Source organism: Psammomys obesus, unplaced genomic scaffold (genome assembly GCF_907164565.1).
Source record: "Psammomys obesus unplaced genomic scaffold, mPsaObe1.curated_primary_1811, whole genome shotgun sequence".
Lineage (NCBI taxonomy): Eukaryota > Metazoa > Chordata > Mammalia > Rodentia > Muridae > Psammomys > Psammomys obesus.
In genome coordinates, this window is record NW_026596117.1 from 11,595,611 (window position 1) to 11,617,321 (window position 21,711).

Consider the following 21,711-nt stretch of genomic DNA (forward strand, 5'->3'; position numbering starts at 1 on the left):
TATATATATATGTTCTATTAAAGTGTGCTCCAGAAGAAATTTTGCTTAAGGAACTTTTATTAGTTTAGTTCTTATGGCTCTATTTATGTAAAAGAAATTAAATAAAAACAATCTTTTTGGACCTGAGCTCAAAAGTTGATAGCTCAGCTGTTGGGTGCTGGTTGCTCCTCCAGAGGACCTGAGTTCTATTCCTGGCACCCACATTGGGCACCTCACAACACCTCTAGCTCCAGCTCCAGGGGATCCCATGCCTCTGCTGGCCTTCACACATGTGGCATACACACACGTACACACATACGCACACACACACATATTTTTAATCAGTCAGTAAGGGACTGGAGCGATGGGTGTGTGGTTAAGGACACTTGCTGCTTTTGCAGAAGACCCAGGTCCAGTTCTATCCCCACAAGGCAGGGGGTCCAAAGTCTCCTGTAGCCTTCTCAAGCAACTGCATGTGCGCGGTGCACATACATAGCATGCCAATAAAACACACATATACATATGTATGCCGGGCACTTACGAAACATGCAGGAAAAACACTCGTACACATAAAATTAAATAAGTGACTAAGTAAATAAATAATAGATTATATAAAATATATTCTTCATATCAGAATTTTTATTAATTTAGAATTTGCACATTTATTTACTTTATGTGTATGAGGGTTTTGCCAGCATAGATGTATGTGTTTCACATGCATGCCTGATGCCCATGGAGGTCAGAAGAGGACATCTTCTGACCTGGGACTGTAGTTTGAGATGATTGTGAGCCATCTACATGTTGGTTCTGGGAACTGAACTAGAGTCCTCTGCAAGAGTAGCAAGTGCTCTTAACCCCTGAGCCATCTCTTCAGCCCCAGAATTTTCATTAATTTAAAGGCAGAGTCTACTCTCTCTCCCTCCCATCCTCCTCCCTCTCCCTTGCTCCCCGCTTCCCTGCAAGCTCCTTTTTGATAGAGAGAGACATATAACATTGAAACAGTGTGGTAGCTGTTACCCATAGTCCCAGCTCAAAGGGAATAAGGCAGGGAGCATTGGGAGTTCAGGGCCAGCCTGTTCTGCAGAGGGGGTATGGGGAGTAACAGTTTTTCGTTTTTTGTTTTGGATTTTGTTTTTCCTTCATTGTTGTTATAAAAATATCCAGCAGTAACACAGTTTGTTTTGGCTCATGGTCTCAGTCCATCACAGCAGGAGGACATGTTGGAGCAGCTGTATCCATGGCAACAGGAGTGAGAAGCTGGATGGACATTCACATGGCTCAGACAGGAAGCAGAAAAAGTTAGATAAAAGCCAAGACTATGGATAGCCTTCAAAGTCTCGTCCCTGGAGACCTACTTCTGCCAGCCAAGCCTGACCCCCTAAAGCAGTGGTCTCAACCTTCCTAATATTATGACCCTTTAACACAGTTCCTCATGTTGTGGTGACCCTCCCAACCATAAAATTATTTCCATTGCTACCTCACAACTATAATTTTGCTACCATCAAGAATCATTTTTCCCATTGTCTTAGGTGACCTGTGAAAGGGTCATTTGACTCCCAAAGGGGTTGTGACCCACAAGTTGAGAATCACTGCCATAGAGGCTTCACCACTTTCAAAATACCACAGTGGTTATGGATATAGCTCCAGGGGTCAAGTGCTCGCTTAGCATACACAAGACCTTGAGATGTCAAATCTCTGACATCACCCCATAGTCGTGCATGCCTGTAATCCCAGAACTTGAGCAGTGGAAGCAGAAGAACCAGGAGTTTGAGCTCAGCCTGTGCTATATGGCAAGTTCAAGGCCAACTTGGGGTACAAGAGATCTTCTCTCAAAATAATAAACAAGTAAATTGTCCCATATGCTGGGGAATAACATGAGCATGTGGGAAGCATTTCAGATTTGAGCCACAACATATAAGGAAACCTTGTCTAAGAGTAGGAAGAGAGACAGAGAGAGAAATAGAGCGATAGAGACAGAGAGGCAGAGACAGAAACACAAACACACAGAGAGAGAAAGAGACAGGGAAGGAGGGACAGGGAGAAGGAGAGGGAGAGATAGGGAGGGAGAGGAAAAGGGAGGGAGAGGAAGAGGGAGAGGCAGGGAGGGAGGGGGAGAGGGAGAGGGAGGGAGGGGGAGGGGGAGGGAGAGGGAGAGAGAGAGAGAGAGAAAGGGAGGGAGAGGGAGAGGGAGAGGGAAAGGGAGAGGGAGAGGGAAAGGGAGGGAGAGGAAGAGGGAGAGGCAGGGAGGGAGAGGGAGAGAGAAAGGGAGGGAGAGGAAGAGGGAGAGGGAAAGGGAGAGGAAGAGGGAGAGGGAAAGGGAGGAAGAGGCAGGGAGGGAGAGGGAGAGAGAAAGGGAAGGAGAGGAAGAGGGAGAGAGAGGGAGTCTGTTCCTCCCACTTAAAGGCAGGCACAAGTCTTGGTTTGTTTTCCCCAGTCTCTTCAACAGTGCAGTAACAGGAGCTTCTGAAATTTGGGAGAGACGGAGCTGCTGTGGAAGCCACACACCAAACAGAGCGCTGCACATCCTCTGTGGAACAGCAACAGAATCTGTGGTGGGGAAAGCTCAAGCACAGGCTTAGCAGCCTATTCCAAACTTCCTGAGGTTGTTTATACCTCCAGGCAGATGAGAACTTTCTATCTATAGCTGCGCTTGAGCAAAACGCTTTGCAACTCCGGGCTGTAGCCAAAGGCTGGAGGTAAAACACAATGGATTTTTTTTTTTTTTCCCATCGCCAAGGATAAAGCTTGATAAATCAGATACACAAGTCACTCAGGAGCCAGGTTCTTCTCCAAACTGTGTCTTCCTTTTTGGCGGGGTGAAACTAAACACCAATTCGGTGCATAATTCAAGACTCAAGGTTGTGAGATCAGAGATGTGGCCCTGACGCATTGCGTTGGTTCCAAAGGACCAGACACATCCTGGTGGCCTCTGTGTTAAAAGAATCCAGTATTTACAGTGACCTCCAACCCTCATAATATGGTATTCTTAACCTAGTCTCAAGCCCAAGAACACAGAACTGCCTGGAACATATCTCTCAGGGTGCCAGAGCCCTTGGCAATATTACCATTGTCTGTGGCCACTTATGCTCATCTATGCCCAATGACCTCAACCACCAGCTCCATTTTGCCTTTCTAAAAGTATGTAACAATACTTAAGACAAGTATTTTACTCTGCTATGGACCCCTCATGTGAACTCCAGCCCTCCTTGCCCACCTCTGTTAATGGCAGCTCAATCTGGTCACTTAAACCAAGTCTCGGAAGCTTCTATGACTCCTCCTTAATTCCCAACCTGTAAATTCAGCAAATCCTGAATCAGATTGTTCCCTGCATTGTGTTTATTGTTGTAGGGAATCTCAAAGTTTGTTCAAGATACCCCAAGACCATGTTCTCAGCACATGAGAAAGAGAGAGAGAGGTAGGATAGAGGACAGAGACAGGAGATCAAGGAAGAGGAAGAAGGGAAAGGGAACAAAGGGGAGGGGAGGAAGGGAAACAAGGAAGAAGGGCAATGGATATTTTTCCCTCTGGGAGAAAAAGGAATGTCTCTGGATACAGAGGAGACAGATGTGGTCCATAGGGCAAATGGCAATTTATAAAGGTAAAAGGGAAACCCATGTTAGGATGGAGGTGTTTAATTTTAATTGGGCATGTTGATTAGGTGAATCAAAGGGGCCTTTTGATTGGTGGACTTTTAATACTTTGACAGCCGGACCTTGGTAGTCAGCCTCAGGAGGAGGAAGTGAACAAATAAGGAAATGGACCTTGGTGGCAGGCATGTAATCTAAGATGGTTTTTAGCTAGGCAGAAGGAATTTGGAAGAAGGGCAAGACCTGCCAGAGCCATGCTCACACTCCAGCTGGCTAGAGTCGCTTCAATTATTACTCTACAGTAGCGATTCTGAGCCCTATCTAGGGACACTTGGGGCTATCACACTGAAAGGGTGCAACCGGCATTAGTGGGTCAAGACCAGGGCTGCTGAGAAACATCCTGAAGTATACAATACAGACCTGACCCCATCACCGTGTAGAATCAATACCAAGGCATCCGTCGAGGGGAAACTGGTTACAGCACAAATCACGGTCCCTCAGCTAGATTATCCCAGAGCTGTTCTTCCAGTTTGTATGCTTGTTTTCGAGACAGGGTTTCTCTGTGGTCCTGGCTGTCCTTGAACCAGCTTTGTAAACCCCAGTCTGGCCTCAAACTCACAGTGCTTCCAAGTGCTGGGATTAAAGGCATGCACCACCACTGCCCGGCCCCACAGCTGTCCTTGCCTTGTCCCCTCAGCTCTTTCCCACACAGCAGCTGGCTGTGCCGTGGAGCAAGGCAGATCGCGTCACTCCTCTGCCAAAAGCACTCCTATGCCTTCACATCTCGTTCAGAAAGACACATGGCTTCCCAAAAGCCTCCGTGTCTGCACACAGCGGCATGGTTGTTCCGTCCTTGGTGTCACATCCTTTCCCGGTCTCACACCCAGCCACCCTGGCCTCTGGTTACTCTTTGAGTCCTGCAGGCACATTCTTGTGTTGAGGTCTCTGCTAGAGCATTTTCGACCTGCGTCTCCCAAAACTTTCCTCACAGGTTGTGTTCTCAGTGTGAGCAGAATTAACTTGGCCTGTTTCCCACAGCAACCCAGTCTCCATCCCAAATTACACGGCTCACCTCCCACGGGATCATTGCTGTCACACTCACTGTGGTCTTAGCCAGGCATTCTTTTATTCAATCATTTTATTGTACACTACTTCACACCATTAGAATACAAACTCTATGAGAGCAAAGTTGAGCGTTTTAGTTTCTGAGACAGGATCCTAGCTGTCCTGGAACTCAATACGTGGACCAGGCTGGCCTCGAACTCACAGAGACCCACTACCTGCCTCCCTAGTGCTGTATTTTAAGGTGTGCACCACCACACCTGTAAGAGCAACGTTTTCATTTTCTTCTTCCTACTCTATTTCCAGGAATAAGGAAAAACATAAGAAAGTAATGACAGGGGGAGAGAGAGAAAGAATAAGCTCATTGCAGATCACCCAGCATGGACAAACAGTAAGAAAATAATAACAAAAAAATAAAATTTAAACCCAACACCGGAGCTACAGTCTCAGAACACATTCCGTGTATTTTCAGACGTCTCTCTGCCTCTAGAAGGTCCTGGGCTCTAGTTGCATCTTATTCTCCCATTGTCCCCAGGTATCTGGGAAGCAGGTCAACTGAAGGGTAGTGGGGTAGGGCTAAGGCTAGCACACTGCTCTGTATCCCGGGTTCATCCCTCTGAGAGGTGATGAGCATCTCCCAGTAGGTTTACCACACACTCCACACCGTGCTGGTCATACAGATAGACAGACCTCCTCTTGTTAGGCAGATGAAGCTGTGGACCCCATTTAGACCTGATGGCTCGGTGGACTAGGGAACCTGCAAGCATCCAAGTGGATGAGTCAACTCTCTTGAAGGAAAGAGATGAAGATCGACAAAGGCAACAAGGTGCCCATGTCCCACGATAGCTTCACGGGGTCCATTCTAAGCCCCATGGCCTGCAAAGTCAAAGGACTGGTTTTCTGGAGTTGTGTGCCGCATTGAGATCATTGTGAATGGCAGTGCAGAGGTGGTTCGGTGCAACGGAGGGCTTACAGATCTCTGCTGAAGCACGCTGCAGGGACAGACAGGCATTGCTCTGCCACTGCAGGGCTTGGCAGCTGTGCAGAGTCACGATGCGGCCACAGAAGAAGCTACAGAGCCAGCCTCTTGGAGCCTGGGTGGGAGCAGTGATATCACCAAGGGGCCAGAGAGGTGAGAACTCAGGCCATGGCTGAGCTGCTGTTATCAGCGTCAGGAGGATACAGCGGGACCTCGAGCATGTAGTGAAGGTTAGATCTGACTTACTCTCAGTGGGATCCCGCTAAGAAAAGTGAAGGCAGCAGTCAGAATGTGCTGGGTCCATGCTACAGAAGAGGGTCTGCCCTTCAGAGCTGCTACACTCCAGGAAGAAATCTCCTCAGGCCAGCAGACTGGCGGTTACCCTGAGGAGGAGCCACAGCCTTGCAGGATGAGTAATGTGCTTTTTTTTTTTTTTTTTTTTTTTTTTTGTGGAGGAGAAGAATGGCTGGGTCTTCTAGAACATGAAAAGCAGAGTGGGAGGAAAGGTCACCGGAGGTTAGGTGTGGCTGGAACATAGAAGCAGGCTGAACATGGTGGGAAAGAAAAGGAGTCCGTTCCCAATGCGTGCATGTTCCACAGCACGGCTTGAGGGGCCCCGGGGGCACAGCAGGCATCCCCAGAGAAAGCCAGGAGGATGACGGTACATGAGGGTTTTTATAGTGTCTTCTGGGGCTGTGGGGAGTGTCTCAACGGAGTGTTGCTTTTAGCAGAGGATTGCTCGCTGTATAGACGGGGGCCAAGCAGGGTAAGAAGAGGGCCCAATTAGGAGAGACCCTGCATGTTTTTCCTTTGTTCCTCTGCCCAGATCTGTTTCCACAGCTTCTCTTTTGCTCTGTGCCCTATATCACCTTGAACTTCTAACCTCTGGTCTCCACTGGGAGACTCAGCAAGAGCTTGGAAGGAGGGAAGAGAGGTTAGGTCCTTTCCTGTGCTGCCCAGTCTTTGCCTGAGACCACAGGAGATAGCCTGCCTTCCATGCTAGAGTTCATCAAACTCTGCTGCCATTGTTTGCTCCCCTTGAGCTGTTAGGGAGTCATAACAATGGCTTGCTGCCATGGCTAGGTCACCTTGATACCCCAAATAACGTTGGCTTGCTTAATCTGCACACATTTTCCAGCTAAGTTGCTTGAGTGGGTCCTCACTGCTGTCACGCCCCAACTGGTACAGGAAGTAAGTGTTTACCCAAATGAAGGCTGTGGGGACTGACACAAGACAGAGACAGGAGTGAAGACACATAGATTCCAGAGCTCTCTGGCAGGTAAGAGCAAGGGACTGATTTGGACATAGGACCTTCTGCTGTGTAACAAGTCACCCCAAACTTAGTGGCTTTAAAACGCGTCTTGTCACCTTGTGTTTTTCAGTGCAGGGAGGGATCCAGGCATTGCTTTGTGGACCCTGGGCTTTAAGAATGTTCATGAGGCTGCCATCAGGTTGTTCCCAGGGGCAGAGGCCCCAGATGAAGGCTCGAGGGTGGGGTGCTCACCGTTGAGTCAGACCGTTATTGGACTGGGACCTCAATTCCTTACTGCCTGCTCATCAGAGTCTGCGCTCCAGTCCTGGTCAACATGGCAGAGGGCTTGATCAAAATCTGTAAGCCAGTTCTGTCAAGACAGCCTGATGTGGTGACACACACCTATGACCCCAGCACTTGGAAGGCTGAGACAGGGTGATAGAGAGTTTGAGACCAGCCTGGGCTACGTAGTGAAGTATATGTAACTATGATTATACACTCTGATTACAACAAAGATACCTTTACTCTATCCTACTGTTCAGAAGTGAATCACAGATCCTGTCCACACTTCAGAGAGTAGGGAGAGAATTACACAAGAGTGTGAAGCCCTGGGTCTAGGGAATACTAGAACCATTCTACAATCCACCTGCCAAAGGAGGAGGAGGAAGAGAGGAGGAGGAAGAAGCAACTCTAAGTCTTCACTTTAAAAGTTGTGCCATTTATCAAACAAGTGTGTTAACAAACATACAAACAAACAAACAAAAAACAGAAGAGTTTGAGGGAGGTGGAGTTTTGGCCGCACTGGGGAGGTCAGAACATGCTTTCTCCAATAGACTCAGAATTGATCTCTGTCAGAGATAGAGGAAAGGGCTAGCATTGGGAACTAGGAGGTGGGTTTTCGAGTCTTTTTCATTTGTCAGGAAGCAGGCAGAGAGAGGGAAATCAGGTGAGAAAATGAACATGTGACCAAATCTCTGTAGGAAAGATGAAAGGAAGGAAAACACATTTATCTTTCTAGGAGCAGGAACTGCATGTTTTACAGGTGAGTTCCATGTTTTCAGAGAGGGGGCAGGAACCAGAACAACTGTCTCAAGTCCTGAATTTATCCCCTGAAGAACGAAGTTGAGCTTTCCCTAAGAAAATGGAAGTACTTACTTGGGCCTTCTGAGGGCGTTTGAGTGAGAGCTGTAGACTCAGAGATGATGCAGCTAAGGGCCGAGCAAGTGTGGGATTATGAGAAGATGTGAGCAACACTAAGGCAGAAAGTCTGGAAACTTGTTCAGACGCCCCTGATGGCTGCTCTGTGTCATCTTGTGACTCCACCTCCCCAGTCAATCTCCAGCCCTCACCCACGGGGACATCACTTGTCCTGCCAGCCCACTAGGACTGTCGTGAGGAATGCAGAGCTTTCCAGAGCAATGTAGATAGCACCACAGTGGACCATGGATAGGGAAGAGAGGGAGGCTCCAGCCTGTTGGCGAATACGTGAACCTGCTTCATCAACCAAGGCACAGCCAACAAATAGGATCTGCCTAAAAGATACCTACTCTGCTGCCAGTGCGACCCTCGTCTGGTACACAAAGCAGGAGCATGTCAAGACTAACTGAACAGCCCATTAGGTCTCATGACTGTGTCGGGGCTCAAGCTTGCTAATACTGTGGCTTTTTCCACTAATATTTTCATACGCTTTTAACAAATATGCCCTGATGTCGTTTTTCTCTTTTGGATATACGTATGAATGGTATGCATGTGTGTGCGTGAATGTAAGCGCATGTGAGCCACAGCTTACATCCAGAGGTCAGAGAATATCACCGATTGCTCCCTTCCTTTTGTCTTAACTGAGATGGAGCCTCTTTGTTGTTCAATGCCGCAGAAGGCCAGCTGGCCGGGGAACCTCTGGGAATTCAGCATACCCAGCCAGGATAGCCCACCACCGCCTACACGGTGGCTCACAACCACCTGCAACTCCCTCCACTTCCAGGGACTCTGACACCCTCTTCTGACCTCTGTGGCCACCTGGCCTTCACACGATGCCTGGACATACATGCAGGCAAAACACCCATACACATAAAATAAATTAAAAAATAATAATTTAAGTGAAAAAGAAATCCACTGTCTGTGGAGTCAAAGGGGTGTCCTGGGTGCCTCTCATCCTTTCTCTTCATCTGGTGTGGATGTGCTTATTTACCGCTGAGTACACCTGCCTGGTTCCCTTCAGGGTATTGAGAAGACCCCTGTCCCCTGTATCAGTTCTCTTATTTCTCTTAGTAGTAGACCTCAGTTTACTGTCTTAGTGGGGCAGCCGTGTGGGTTAAGCTTTTGTAAGCACTGTTACCTCCAAGCATGTCTGTGTGACCAAGTTTGTGCCGCAGGAAAAGGACTGAAGGCATCTGTGACTTCCCTAGAAGAAAACAACTAGCTTTGGCCCCTCTCTCCTCCTCTGGGCTGGAAGATGAGTACAGTGAAGCCTCTGTAGCTTTCGGCCTTCGGATGAAGGTGTTACCCAGTGGCTGGGGAGATGGCCCAGTGGTGAAGATTCCTTGCTGGGTAACTGCATCTGAACCCAGAGTTCAGACCCCAGCACCCTTGAAACAAGCTTGCTGTCCTGGGTGTGTCTGTAACCCCAGCTCTAAGAAAGACAGAGACAGGAGACTCTCTGGGGCTTGCTAGCTTCCGGATTACCCAAGAAAACACAAATCCCAAGCTCAGGGAGAGACCCTGCCTCAAAAGAATAGGGGGTGAGTGACAGAGGCCCTCTGGCACACTTACCTGGCCAATCCGCATACGCACAAATTTGCACATTTCCACATTCATGCATACACTCACAGAGACACAAACACACAAGTATAAATAAATAAATAAATAAATAAATAAATAAATAAATGAATGAATGAATAAATGAATAAATGAATAAATAAATAAATCTCTTTTTAAAAAGTGACACCTAAAGGGACAGCAGATTAACAAGACCTGGGTCTCTGGGTACCCTTTTCTAGTTCAGAGCCATAAGCGTAGAGTCACTTATCTCCAGATTATAATGTAAGAAGACATGAGCTTTATCAGATCTACACGACAGTGTTGGTTGGGGGGGGGGGGTGTTATAGCAGATGAACCTAGGCTCTGATTAACACATGCCTGCCTCAGTGAAAGTGCTAGCGGAAATACAGTGTGCCTTCATCGCCAGGGCAAGCCGCATTGAGCGTTGAACCTGCAAGCAGGACCTGGGCAGCTCACACACTTGCTCCTTCCAGATCACTCAAAACCTTACTCTTCTTTCCATCGTCAAGGTCATGAAGTTTAAGGCTTAACTGCTGCCTGCTTCAAGCCACTCTCCTTTGGGTCTTCAGATTAGGGCTAAAGTCCAGGAGGTGGCAGGAAAGAGCACCACAGATGGGATCCCAGCCCCACCACTTGCCAGCTGGAGTTACGAGGCTAGTTACTAACCGCCCTGGCACCAGGTGCTTTGTACATCAAGTGGAGGAGGCCACGCTTGTACCTTCCTGCTCCGCAGGTGGTGTGGAGAGAATCAGATATGCCGTGATGAGTCGTGAGCTTAGAAGCGCTGCCTGGTCAGCTCTTGCCCAAGACTCCCGTAACGCTGCTTTTAAGGGACCTTCTCCATTGTTCAGCCTAACGCTGAATGCTAGCTACACACTTTACTGGGTTCGAGCAGGGGGAAATGGCCCAGTTGACAGAATGCATGACAAGGGTGCACAAAATCCTGGCTTTGATCCCCAGCACGACGTAAACTGGACATAACGGTGAGTGCCTGTGCTCCCAGGATTCAGGAGGTAGCGGTAGGGAGATTAGGAGTTGAAAGCCAATGTCAGCCACATAGTGAGTTGGAGGCCTACGTGGGCTACAGGAGCCCCTGTCTCAAAAAGAAAAGGACTAATTTTATTGAACGATGCACACACATTTCTCATGATTGCTCTCAACACCTCAGGCTCTACCTAGCATGGGTTAACACAAGCGTCGCACAAATATGAATTAACTTATCCACGAATATTTAACGACTTGGAGACAAGCTCCAAAAAAGACAGCAGAATCTCCACCCACCCTTCCCACCGCCCACTCCCAGTCTTCCTTTGAGTGGATGTAACAAGCCCATGAGGTAAGTTAACAGCCATATCCAGAATCACAGAAAGGACAATATTTTGCACAGGAGTCACAGAGCCAAAATTAGCCGGAGTGTCTGCTGACCTCCCTCCCTAGGTCCCCTGCCCTTTGCTCTCTAGTTCCTCCATTTCAGCTCCAAAGCTTTTACATAAACGCTGACTCTCCTCCCCTGATTACCCCTTTAATCAGATCCACTCTCTCCCCACCTCCTTGATCTCTCCTCTCAAACACAGTCGCTAATGATGTGCCAGACTTGAACAAATGTTGAGCTGCGAACTACTGCGCCTGTTAATTCTATCCTCGGCTCACACGGGCGGGATCCTCGAGTGCCGGCAGATGCTGCCTCCCCGGGGCTTCTGTGCCCAGTCACCCGCTCTCTTGGTGGGGAAGGAGGGGGACATTTCTCCTGTGAATGTCATTTGAATAAAATTTACTGTGCTCGGAGAAAGATGTGGAAGCACGGGAAGGTACTGATGGACAGTACCGTAAATGAACAGTGATGAATGACCTGTGTGAGCGCTGGGTAAATGACAGGAGTTGAAATCCTCCACAGCCAAACGGACTCCTTCTACGCAGCTGGGATGTCTAATGAGGCTCCCTGCGCAGTCCAGATGAGTCATCGCAAGAAAGCCGGCAATCCCACAAGCCAGAGTGTGCAAGAGCACAGGCACCACAGACAGCTCCTTGACTCTGAACCTGAGTTCCATACTGAGCAAGTGACTTGGTGGCCTGGCTCAGGTTGGAAGCCTAGTGATGCTTTATTTGTTGATGAGCTGAGGGTGTCTAATGAGCGAATGTAAAAAAAAAAAATCATGCCACTGAAATCGTGCGCGGTGCTTGGTAAGTGCTACACGGATGTATGCTGGTTTTGTGGTGATGATGGTAAGTTTCCCAGCTGCCCGTCCCTGACTTCCCTTTGCTCCACCATTGCCCGTGTGTTTATATAATTTTTTTAATTTTATTTTGTTTTAGCATAAGAAATTTAGTCAAGCCAGTTTCTCATTAACCATCATCAGACGTTATGATCATACTGGCTGCCTCCACCTGTCGGCAGGAGGCTCCGCCACTAATGGCTCGCATAGCTTCTATTGCAACATTTTTTTTCCTTGCCAGGCTTAGTTCATTTTTCAGCCTGAAGAATCCCCTCTTCTACTTCACCACTCTGAAGCAAGTTTTTTAACATCTGGTTCCACTTTCACTATACCCAGCTTCTCAGTGGTAATCTATTGTGTGTTTTCTACAGGCTGCCTTTTTAGGGAACTACTCTGGAAGATCAAAAATGTTTTTCTACAATATTGTAAGCCCCTTGTGTGGAGTGTCTCACACGGCCCATCCCACCAAACCAGCTGTCTTCGGCAAGCCTGCCATGACTGTACCTGGAGCCCGCAGCACAGGGCCTTCTATTCTTTTATTTCGGGGGATTATAACGTAATTACATCATTTTCTCCTTCAAACCTTCCCGACTCTCTTTCAAATGTATGGCCTCTTTTTTCCTTAATTGTTGTTACATACCTACCCTTGTATGCATAGGTATGATTGTAAATACATGAATACAACCTGCTCAGTCTACATAATGTTACCTGTATGTTATGTTTTCAGGGCATCGTTTGTTACTAAAAAAAAACAGTTGGTGTGCTCTTCCCTGGGGAAAACTATTTCTCCTGCTTTCAGCTTTCCTTAGTTGCCTGTGTATGGCTGAGGTCCTGCTCCGTGTTAGCATATCTATTGGTTCTGTCTTTCTTATTCAGGCCATGTTTAGGCAGCCATGTTGGTGAGATTTTCTGAGTGTGGCTTCTATTATTATATATCTGACAGAAGATTAATATGCAGAGCATATAAAAAACAACAATAACAAAAACAAACTAACAAATAACCCATTCAAAAACTGGGCCTAAAATCCCAACCTGAGCCTCACCCCCTGGGATACAGCCAACCTCTGGCATGATTAAGGATACTCTGCTCTGCTTGCAGACAGTAGCCCAGTCCAGCTATCCTCTGAGTGCCTCTACCCAGCAGCTGATGGAAACAGATGCAGAGACCCACAACCAATCATTGGGTGGAGCTAAGGCAGCCTTAAGGAAGAGTAGGGGTAAAGATAGAAGGACTCAGAGGGGATAAAAGCTCCACAAGAAGACCATCAGAGTCAACTAAGGTCCAGGGGGACTGTGGAGACTGAAGCACCAACCAAGAACCATGCATGGACTGAACTTAGACCCCCTACACAGATGTAGCGGGTGGGCAGCTCAGTCCTCATGTAGGTTCCTAGTAAGGGAAACGAGAGCTGACTGACATGGACTCTGTTGCCTTCTTCTCGATCACTTTTCCCTGGAGGGGCTACCTTGCCAGGTTACAGGGGAAGAAGATGAGCTTAGTTCTGATGCAACTTGATATGCTGGGGTGGGGGGGGAGGAGGCTGGGCTCCCCTTTTCTGACTAGTAGGGAAGAATGGATAGGAAAACATGGAGGGAGGGTGAGACTGGGAGGAAAAGAGAAAGGGGGCTATGACCAGGATGTAAAATGCATAAATTAAAATTAAAAAAATGGGCCTAAAGTATTAACCAAGAGTTCTCAAAAGAAGAAGAAGAATGGCTAAAAGCTATTTCAAAATATATTCGTCATCTCTAGCAATTAGGAAAACATGCAAATCTAAACTTTGAGATTTCACCTTAACCCTGTCAGAAGGGTAAAGAGCAACAAAACGAGCGAGAGTAAATGCTGGAGGGTGTATAGGAGAAACGAAGCCCTCCCTCCTTGCTGTTGGTATTACAAACTAGTCCAGCCACTCTGGAAATCAGTGTGGAGAATACTCAGAAATCTAAAGATAGGGGGATGGAGAGATGGTTCCGTTGTTAAGAGCACTGGCTGCTCTTCAAGAGGACCTGGGTTCAATTCCCTGCACCCACATGGCAGCTCACAGATGTCTGTAACTCCTGTTCCAGGGGCTAAAACACCCTCACACAGACATACATGCATTCAAAACACCAATGTACACAAATAAAAAATAAATTGCTAAAACTCTAAAAATATGACCATATAACCCAGCTATACTACTCCTTGGCATATGCCCAAAGGACTCAGCATCCTCCACAGATACTTGTTCAGACATGATTATCGATGCTCTAGTCACAATAGCTGGGAGATGGAAAGAACATAAATGTCCTTCAACTGACAAACAGATAATGAAAATGTGAAACAGATACAGTACAGGATACTATTCAGCTGTAAAGAAAAAAATGAAATCATGCAACTTTCAAATTTTTAAATAAATAAAACTAGGAAAGATCATATTTGGTTTGGTAATCCAGACCCAGAAAGACAAATACTTGTCTTTATACCCAAGGCTAAGTTTAGTTCTCATCACGCATCAAGGAAACTTCAATTTGCAACGTATGGAGACCGTTACAGGAAACCACCACCAAGCAAAACTCTGAGTTGTGGAGCCCAGTCCGAATGGATACCTTTATAGTACAGCTTCTGCACCTAAAGCTCAGGAAACATCGCAGAAGAAGGGGTGGAAAGACTGTAAGAGCCAGAGGGTCGAAGACTTTGCTGGGAGGTGCCCTTGTGTTTCTAGAGCAGGGAAAGGATGAAGGGCCTTCTGACTGTCTTCCAAGTCCACTTGAGTTTCTGACTTTGCTCTGACCCTTACTTAGATTTTATACAAGTGCCTTCAGTTTTATTATTATTTATTTCAATTATGTTGGTGCACACCTGGAATCCCAACACTCAGGAAGCAGGCAGGAAGACTGCCATAAATTCAAGGTCAGCCTGGGTTGTGTCAAGCTCTTGGTTAGCCTGGCCGACAGAATGAAACCCTGTATCAAGTTCATCTCAAGCCCTGTGTAGGAAAAAAAAAAAAAAGTAATAGCAAAAATAAATGTCCCAAAGTGCAGTGGTTATTTTTGAAGGACAGGACTGGATTAATTTTTGTCTCTTTTGACTGATCAAAATTTTGTTTTAATACAAGCACAGCCAAGGACTTTCTGAATAAGACTCCAGATAGCTCAGGAAGTAATATAAAGAACTGACAAATGGAATTTCTTGAAACTAAAACGCTTCTGCACAGCAAAGAAAATGACTCTCAGAATAGAGATGGGCCACAGAACAGGAAAAAAAAAATCACTGCCAATTATTCATCCAACAGAGGACTGCTATCCAGAACATATAAAGGACTCAACCGAAAGAACAGTCCAGTTGATAAGTGAGCAGATAAATTTAGCAGACAGTTCTCAAAAGCGGAAATACTAAGGCCCAATAAATACATTTAAAAATCCTTGGCCTCTTCTGCCATCAGGGAAACGCAGATCAAAACTATACAAATCCCGTCTTCAGTCAGAATGGCTATGATCAGGAAAACAACAGAAGCTGTTGAGTAAGATAGGGGGAAAGAACACATATCCTCTGCTGATGGAGAGGCAAACGGATCCATAGTATGGAGGCTCCGCAGAAAAGTACAAACAGAATGTGCTGTTATGCTATGGCTATGCCACTCCTGGAATAGCCCTAAAGGAATCAAAATCAAGGTGTGATAGAAACACCTGCACGTTCATGTTTATTTCATCACTGTTCTCAGTAGCCAGGATGTGGAGCCCGCCTGGGCATCCATTACCTGATGAACAGATAAAGAAAATGGTGTATTATTTACTCGTAAAGAACAAAGCCATGTTGATGACAAGAAAATGAGCCGGAGATGGTTGTGTTGGGTGAAGTGAAGGGCGTGTTTCCTCTCAAATGTGGAATCTAGATTTAAAAAAAAAAAAAAAGACATGGAAGTGGAAGAGAGATTGTTTAGGAAAAGAAAGTGGAGGAAGGAATGAGAACAAGAGAAGAAAATGAGATGAATGTGACTAAAGTGTGTTATATGCTTGTAGAAAAATGTCATAACGAAGTCTTTATTCTGAACAATTCATGCATATTAATCACTTTTAGGTTTGGTTTATATTTCTAATGCAGTAAGCATTAGCCACTCGTTTATAGCTACATTTTTTTTTTCTCTTTCCAAATGTTACCACAGTTAGTATCCACTTATCGGTGATGAATACTAAACCAGGTCCCAGAGGCACATCTACACCTACACTGTTCAGGTTATGTATCCAAACATGAAAGCTCTGTGAAGCAACAGCTGTCCCTACACACACACACACACACACACACACACACACACACAGCAAACTGACACCTGTGTTTTAGAGTGATTACAAGTGAGTTATCTTAACCAAATAAACCAGCAGGTGGAGCTGTCCCAACCTCTCAGCAGGCCTCAGAGTGTCAGCTAACACAACACAACATCAACCTTCTGGGGCAGAGGGAGGAAAATCTGTTCCGGATGTGCAAACAAGTCTGGCATCTTCGTCCAGTGATGGAGTGCAGAGAGCTACATAGCAAGACACAGACAACTTGCATATGTCTGGACCTTCAATTTTTTTGTGGTTTGCAAATTTCTAAGCCAAATGTGTGTGTGTGTGTTTATTTACAGTGGTATGCATAAATGGATGTTTATAAATGGAATAAGAGCATATTTATTCTATTTGTCCTCTTCCTGAAATAACTTAGAGACCCTCGCCAAACTCTATGAATAAGAAATCAGAGCTGGGTCTGGTAACACAAGCTCGTAATACTAGCTACTCAAGAAACTTAGGGAGAAGAATCACAAGGTCACAGCCTGCCTGAGATACAGAGTTAGGTCAAGGACAGCCTGAACAACGTAATGAGACCCTCTCTAAAAATAAAAATAAAAAAAGGACTGGGAACATTGATGGTGTTGGTCTATCATGTGCAAGGTCCTGGGTTCAATTCTTCAGTACTGCAATCAAGAGAAAAATAGTAAAATAAACTAGGAACTCAGTGGACCAAGAGAGTGGATGTTATGGCTGCTTTCAGTTGAAGGTCATTACCAGACCTGTGTGATGCCTAAACCCAAATGTAGTCTCATGTACTTCAGTATGGAATAAAGGTGAGTATATATCACAAACCATTTGAAATCATAGTCAAGATGAGTAACAACGAATACAGCACCATCTCTCTGCTGTAAGAATGTGGTGTTTATATGTTAGGTGGCTTTGTGGGATCATTGTGAATTGAGCACTTACATCAGGGTCCTGCTGACATGTCTATCTACTGAAAAGACGGCATAGGTTTGATGGATTCTAATTAAGAGAGAAAAATACAGGGAGTCTAACACCCTCCAGCCTGGTTGAAGAAGATAGCATGACTTCTCTAAGATGGGCTATAAGAGCTCCAGGATTCGTGGGGGATTGGAAGTCCTAGCCGGTCAATCTCAAACCCAGTTCCCAACTCAAGCACCTCATGGATGATGACAAAGATGGATTTGTCCTGACAATGCCCCTACCTCCAATTTGTAACCTGTTGCTATGATCGAAACATAAGAGGGACAAAAGAGAATTGTATAAAATGTGTTATTGCTTATATGATGCCAAAATAATGCCCCGAAACCTACCACCTTAACTAAGTGACCCCATTACATACTTTCATGTTGGTGTGACGAAAATACCCGAGGGCATGCTGGACACAGTGGTGCACACCTTTGATCTTAGCACTCTGGAGGCAGAGGTAAGCAGATCTCTCTGTAGGTCTGAGGCTGTCCTCATATGCATAGCAAATTCCAGGATGAGAATACATAGAAAGACCCTTCCTCAAACAAACGAATGCCTGATAGCTGGGATGGAGAGATGACTCACAGGTTAAGGGCACTGGCTACTCCTCCAGAGGACAGGGTTCAAATCCCTGCACCCACATGGTGGCTCACAGCCATCTGTAACTCACTTTCAGGGGCTCTGATGGCCTCTTCTGGTCTCTGTGAGCACCAGGCATGCCCATGGTACCCAGACATACATGTAAACAAAACACCCATACACATAAAATAGTAAATAAATACATTTAAAAAAATAACTGACTGAAACAATAGAAGGAAGGGAGGGTCCATTCTACCTCATGGCTTCCTGGAAAGGAAGGTTTGGCAGAAGTACCCCCAACATCAGTGGTAGGGTTGTGTGGCAGGGGCTCTTCACACAAGAGTGGTCCAGATGCAGAACACTCACGGAACCACAGGCCAGCTGATGGTCAGAAGTAGACTGGGTCTCGGCTGGTCTATCATGATCTTCCTCCCAGGTTTTCTCTCTCTCCAGTGGTTCCACCCAAGTAGTTCAGGGAGAGCTGGACAGTGTCCCATGAGTGTGAACACATGTGCACACAACCTGAGCAGTTCCAAACTCAGGACAAGACTCTCCCATCTCTACTGTATCCATTCACTAAAGCAGATCATGGACCAAGCCAGATTCCACGGATGGGAAGAGCTGCACGGTCATTTAATGAATTTAGTCATTTAGTGTGCCTATAGGGATGGGTGGAGGGAAAGGATCGTATTTTTAAGCAACCTGCCTCAAGCTTGACACATGAGGAGATGTAAAATGAGACACCAGGCATGGATTATATTACATTATTGTAATTATTCTGAGACAGTGTAGATCAAACAATAGAAAGGAAGAAGTTTAAGTCAGAGACCTAAAAATCTTAGGCACCATATCAGATCCCCATCCTCTTTTATCCCTCTAAGATTTTTGTCCTTGGAGGAAAATCCCCTTGATTCCTGTTATGATGCTGTGGAAGGTGACTCTGCAGAAGAAAACTCACAGTGCTGAGAGGTGAATGTGAGGTTCCCACGGCTATGGGCTATGTCACCAGTCCCAAAGAGAATGAGGAGATCATTACAATTGTTTCAGCAGGGCCTCCTTGTCTCAGCCTTCCGCTGACACAGGATTTGACAAAAGATAGACACATAACACCCTTTGAGCCATTATCCCGTAGCCTGAAAAGACCTGGTGTTAAACTCCACAGAACATGGAAGGCTTCTGTGACAACCCCTACCCTCACCCGAACTCTCCAAAAGTAACAGCCTAGACAGGAAGCTACCAAAGGGAACTCTTTTTTAAAAGTGTGAAGGAGATGCTGAAGTGTAGCTCTCCACAATTATCGGCTTCTGGAGGGGGTGCAGAGGGGAAGGCCACTGAGAGTTTGACCATGTTCCAATGAGTGTATACACAACATAAAATGGACTTGTTTTTTCCTTAATTTTTTATCATTATTTTTATTTTGGTGGGGGGTCACAACGGTAGGAGATGAAAGGACTGGGAAGTGAGTGGGATGGGGTACATGATGTGAAACCCCAATAGAATCAATAAAAATGTTGCATTGGCAATAAATAAGTAAATAAATAAATGGAACTCTACAGCCAAGGTAGCATGCATGGGATAATAGCAACTATTCAAAGGTACGCACATGAGCAGACGATGGGCCAAGAAAACACAAAGGAAGAGCTGTTCCATTGAGAAGATGAGATGGCTGGTCGTGTTTTCCTCATTTTTCAAATTTTTCTTTGATGCTGGGGGTTCTGTCTTACAATAAACAGGGGAAGAATGTAAATAAGTGGAAAGCAAAGATTAATGAGCATTTATCCTGAGTAGTATACACATCATACAACAGCCGGGACTCAGCATTGTCTTTTCATTTTCTAATCCCCGAGGCTGACAATGAAATATTCAAATGCCAAGAAACACAAAAGCATCCCAGAATTACGCTCAGAAAAGAGTAATGTGACTCCACTCTCATTACTTAATTCATGCAAAGTGCCTTCAATAAGTGGTTTTATCTTCATCTTGTGATTTTTTTTTTATTTAGTAGATTTCTATAAATGTGTCTAATGATGACAAGTCACTGAGGTCCATGCGTTGAAGCACAGCTAACAATGCAATCATGGGGATTTGAAAAAAATAACAAAAGAATAATCATGGCTATATAGTCTCTGGGTAGTTTTGAATACAAATGCAAAATTTTTGGTAAATGTTCATAATTAACGTATCTGGAGCCGAAAAGGGAAACCTGGCTCTGTGGGAAATGTTTTAACTCAAGTTTCAAACAATAAAGTAAACTTAATGTGAGAGCAAAAGAAATGTGTCTCATATTTTGTTTTCTAGGGTGAATACAAAGGTTTCGTCTTCATCGCAGTCAATAAAAGGGATGCAGTGAGATAAAATCAGAAAACTCGTTTTTGCTATTAAGACTGTTAGGTACCTAAGAGAGGTGAATTCCAGACTATTCTTAGCTCCTGCCTCTCTTCATCCCTCCCAGCCTAGACTAGAAATGGCCACAATAAGGACGTTCTAGGCCATGCTGATTCCTTTCAAATTATCTGTGCATGTATTTCCTCGTTAAGAGTTTTCCGTCTGAGTATATTGAAAGGCACACACGTCACCATGTTTCATTTTTTTAAAGGCACAAAGAGATCTAAGTAGTTTACTGATGGACCACAAAAGGCTAGAGTGGTTAGCATCATCCTTCAAAGCAGCCACAAAGGAGGGCACTTGTGGATGCTGCCTCTAAGGGGAGGACCAACTCAGATGCTTGTTAGGGGGCTCAAAACCCAAAATCAAGATCACTGAAAACACCCATAATTCCACACTGAGAGGGAACCATCATTAAGGCCTTAGAGTACCTCATTCTGGCTATAATCTAATCTTACGTCTTTCTTTGTAGTTCCCCGAGCAAATAGACAAGACGATAACAGAATGTGCGCCCTCAGCCTTCAAGCCTCCAGACCCCACATCTGGGCCTGCAGAGTCCATGCTCCCTTCTAGTTCAAGGGTAAACTGATTGTGCTCCCATCATTTGTCCTGCACCCTACTCCAGTTCCTCTCACGGTGCAATTTGCTCCCTATCTTGGTTCCTCCCTTGTGCCTCATCATCTCTGCCAGTAGACAAAACACATTGGAGTTTTCCTATTGTTTCAAAGAAACAGCAGCTGGGGAGGTAGTCCAGTGGTCAGGCCTAGTATGGTCAACTGCCATCACAAGAGGAAAAGAAACTCTTGAGCCCACCCCCCCAAGCCCTACTTTGATGGCAAAGAAAGAGTGAGCTAAATAATATAGCAGATTTGCTCACATGTGGTTTATTTGAAACCTTCCTACTAAGTATTAGGCCACAGGCAGGCAAGGGCATATTTTAATTTTGGGGCTTTATGCTCAGAACCTAAAATAATGTTTCACACACAATATAACCTTTCTTATTCTGGAAGTAGACAGAAATTAAACAAGTAAGTAGGAAAGTTTAGCCATAGTTCATGCAATTGATTCATTTACGTTATGAATAAATTGAAGCAGATTAGGGAGTGGAGAATGAGGAGGAAGAGAAGGGATCTGCTAAGTACATATATTGTCCATAAAAATAATACAGTGTTGGTGATTTGTTACTGGGACAAAATAATGGATACAAACAACACCAAGAGGGAAAGGTTTAGTTAGGCTCATAGCTTTAAGAGTTTTGGTCCCGCCCCCTTGGCGCCATTGTTTTGGGTCTACAGTGAAGGAGAATATGGCAGAGAACACGAGGTAGAGTTGACCTCATGCTACAGAGAAGAGAGAGGATGAGATGAAGGCCTGGGGACAAGACCTGGTCCCCAAGGGCATTCCCCAAGGATTACTAGGTCTAACCTTCGACATTTCCGTCCAGTTGTGAATCTATCAAGGGATTGATTATCCCGTGTGATCAGACCCATCCAATCACTTCCTCAAAACCACCTCTGAATATTACTGGCCTGGGGGCCAAATTCTCAACACATGAGGCTTGAGGGGACATTTGAGATTCAAATCATATCAAGTCCTTAAAATGTCATTGACCAGCCTAATTTTTTTCACTAAAATGTATCTTCAGTGCGCTTTAAA

At 45.5% G+C, this 21,711-nt stretch overlaps 1 pseudogene; it reads right to left on the reverse strand.

Moving 5' to 3' along the window:
• Positions 1-12,003: 12,003 nt before the first annotated feature.
• Positions 12,004-12,346, reverse strand: LOC129692662 (NADH dehydrogenase [ubiquinone] 1 alpha subcomplex subunit 5-like; annotated as a pseudogene).
• Between the last annotated feature and the right edge of the window lie 9,365 nt (positions 12,347-21,711).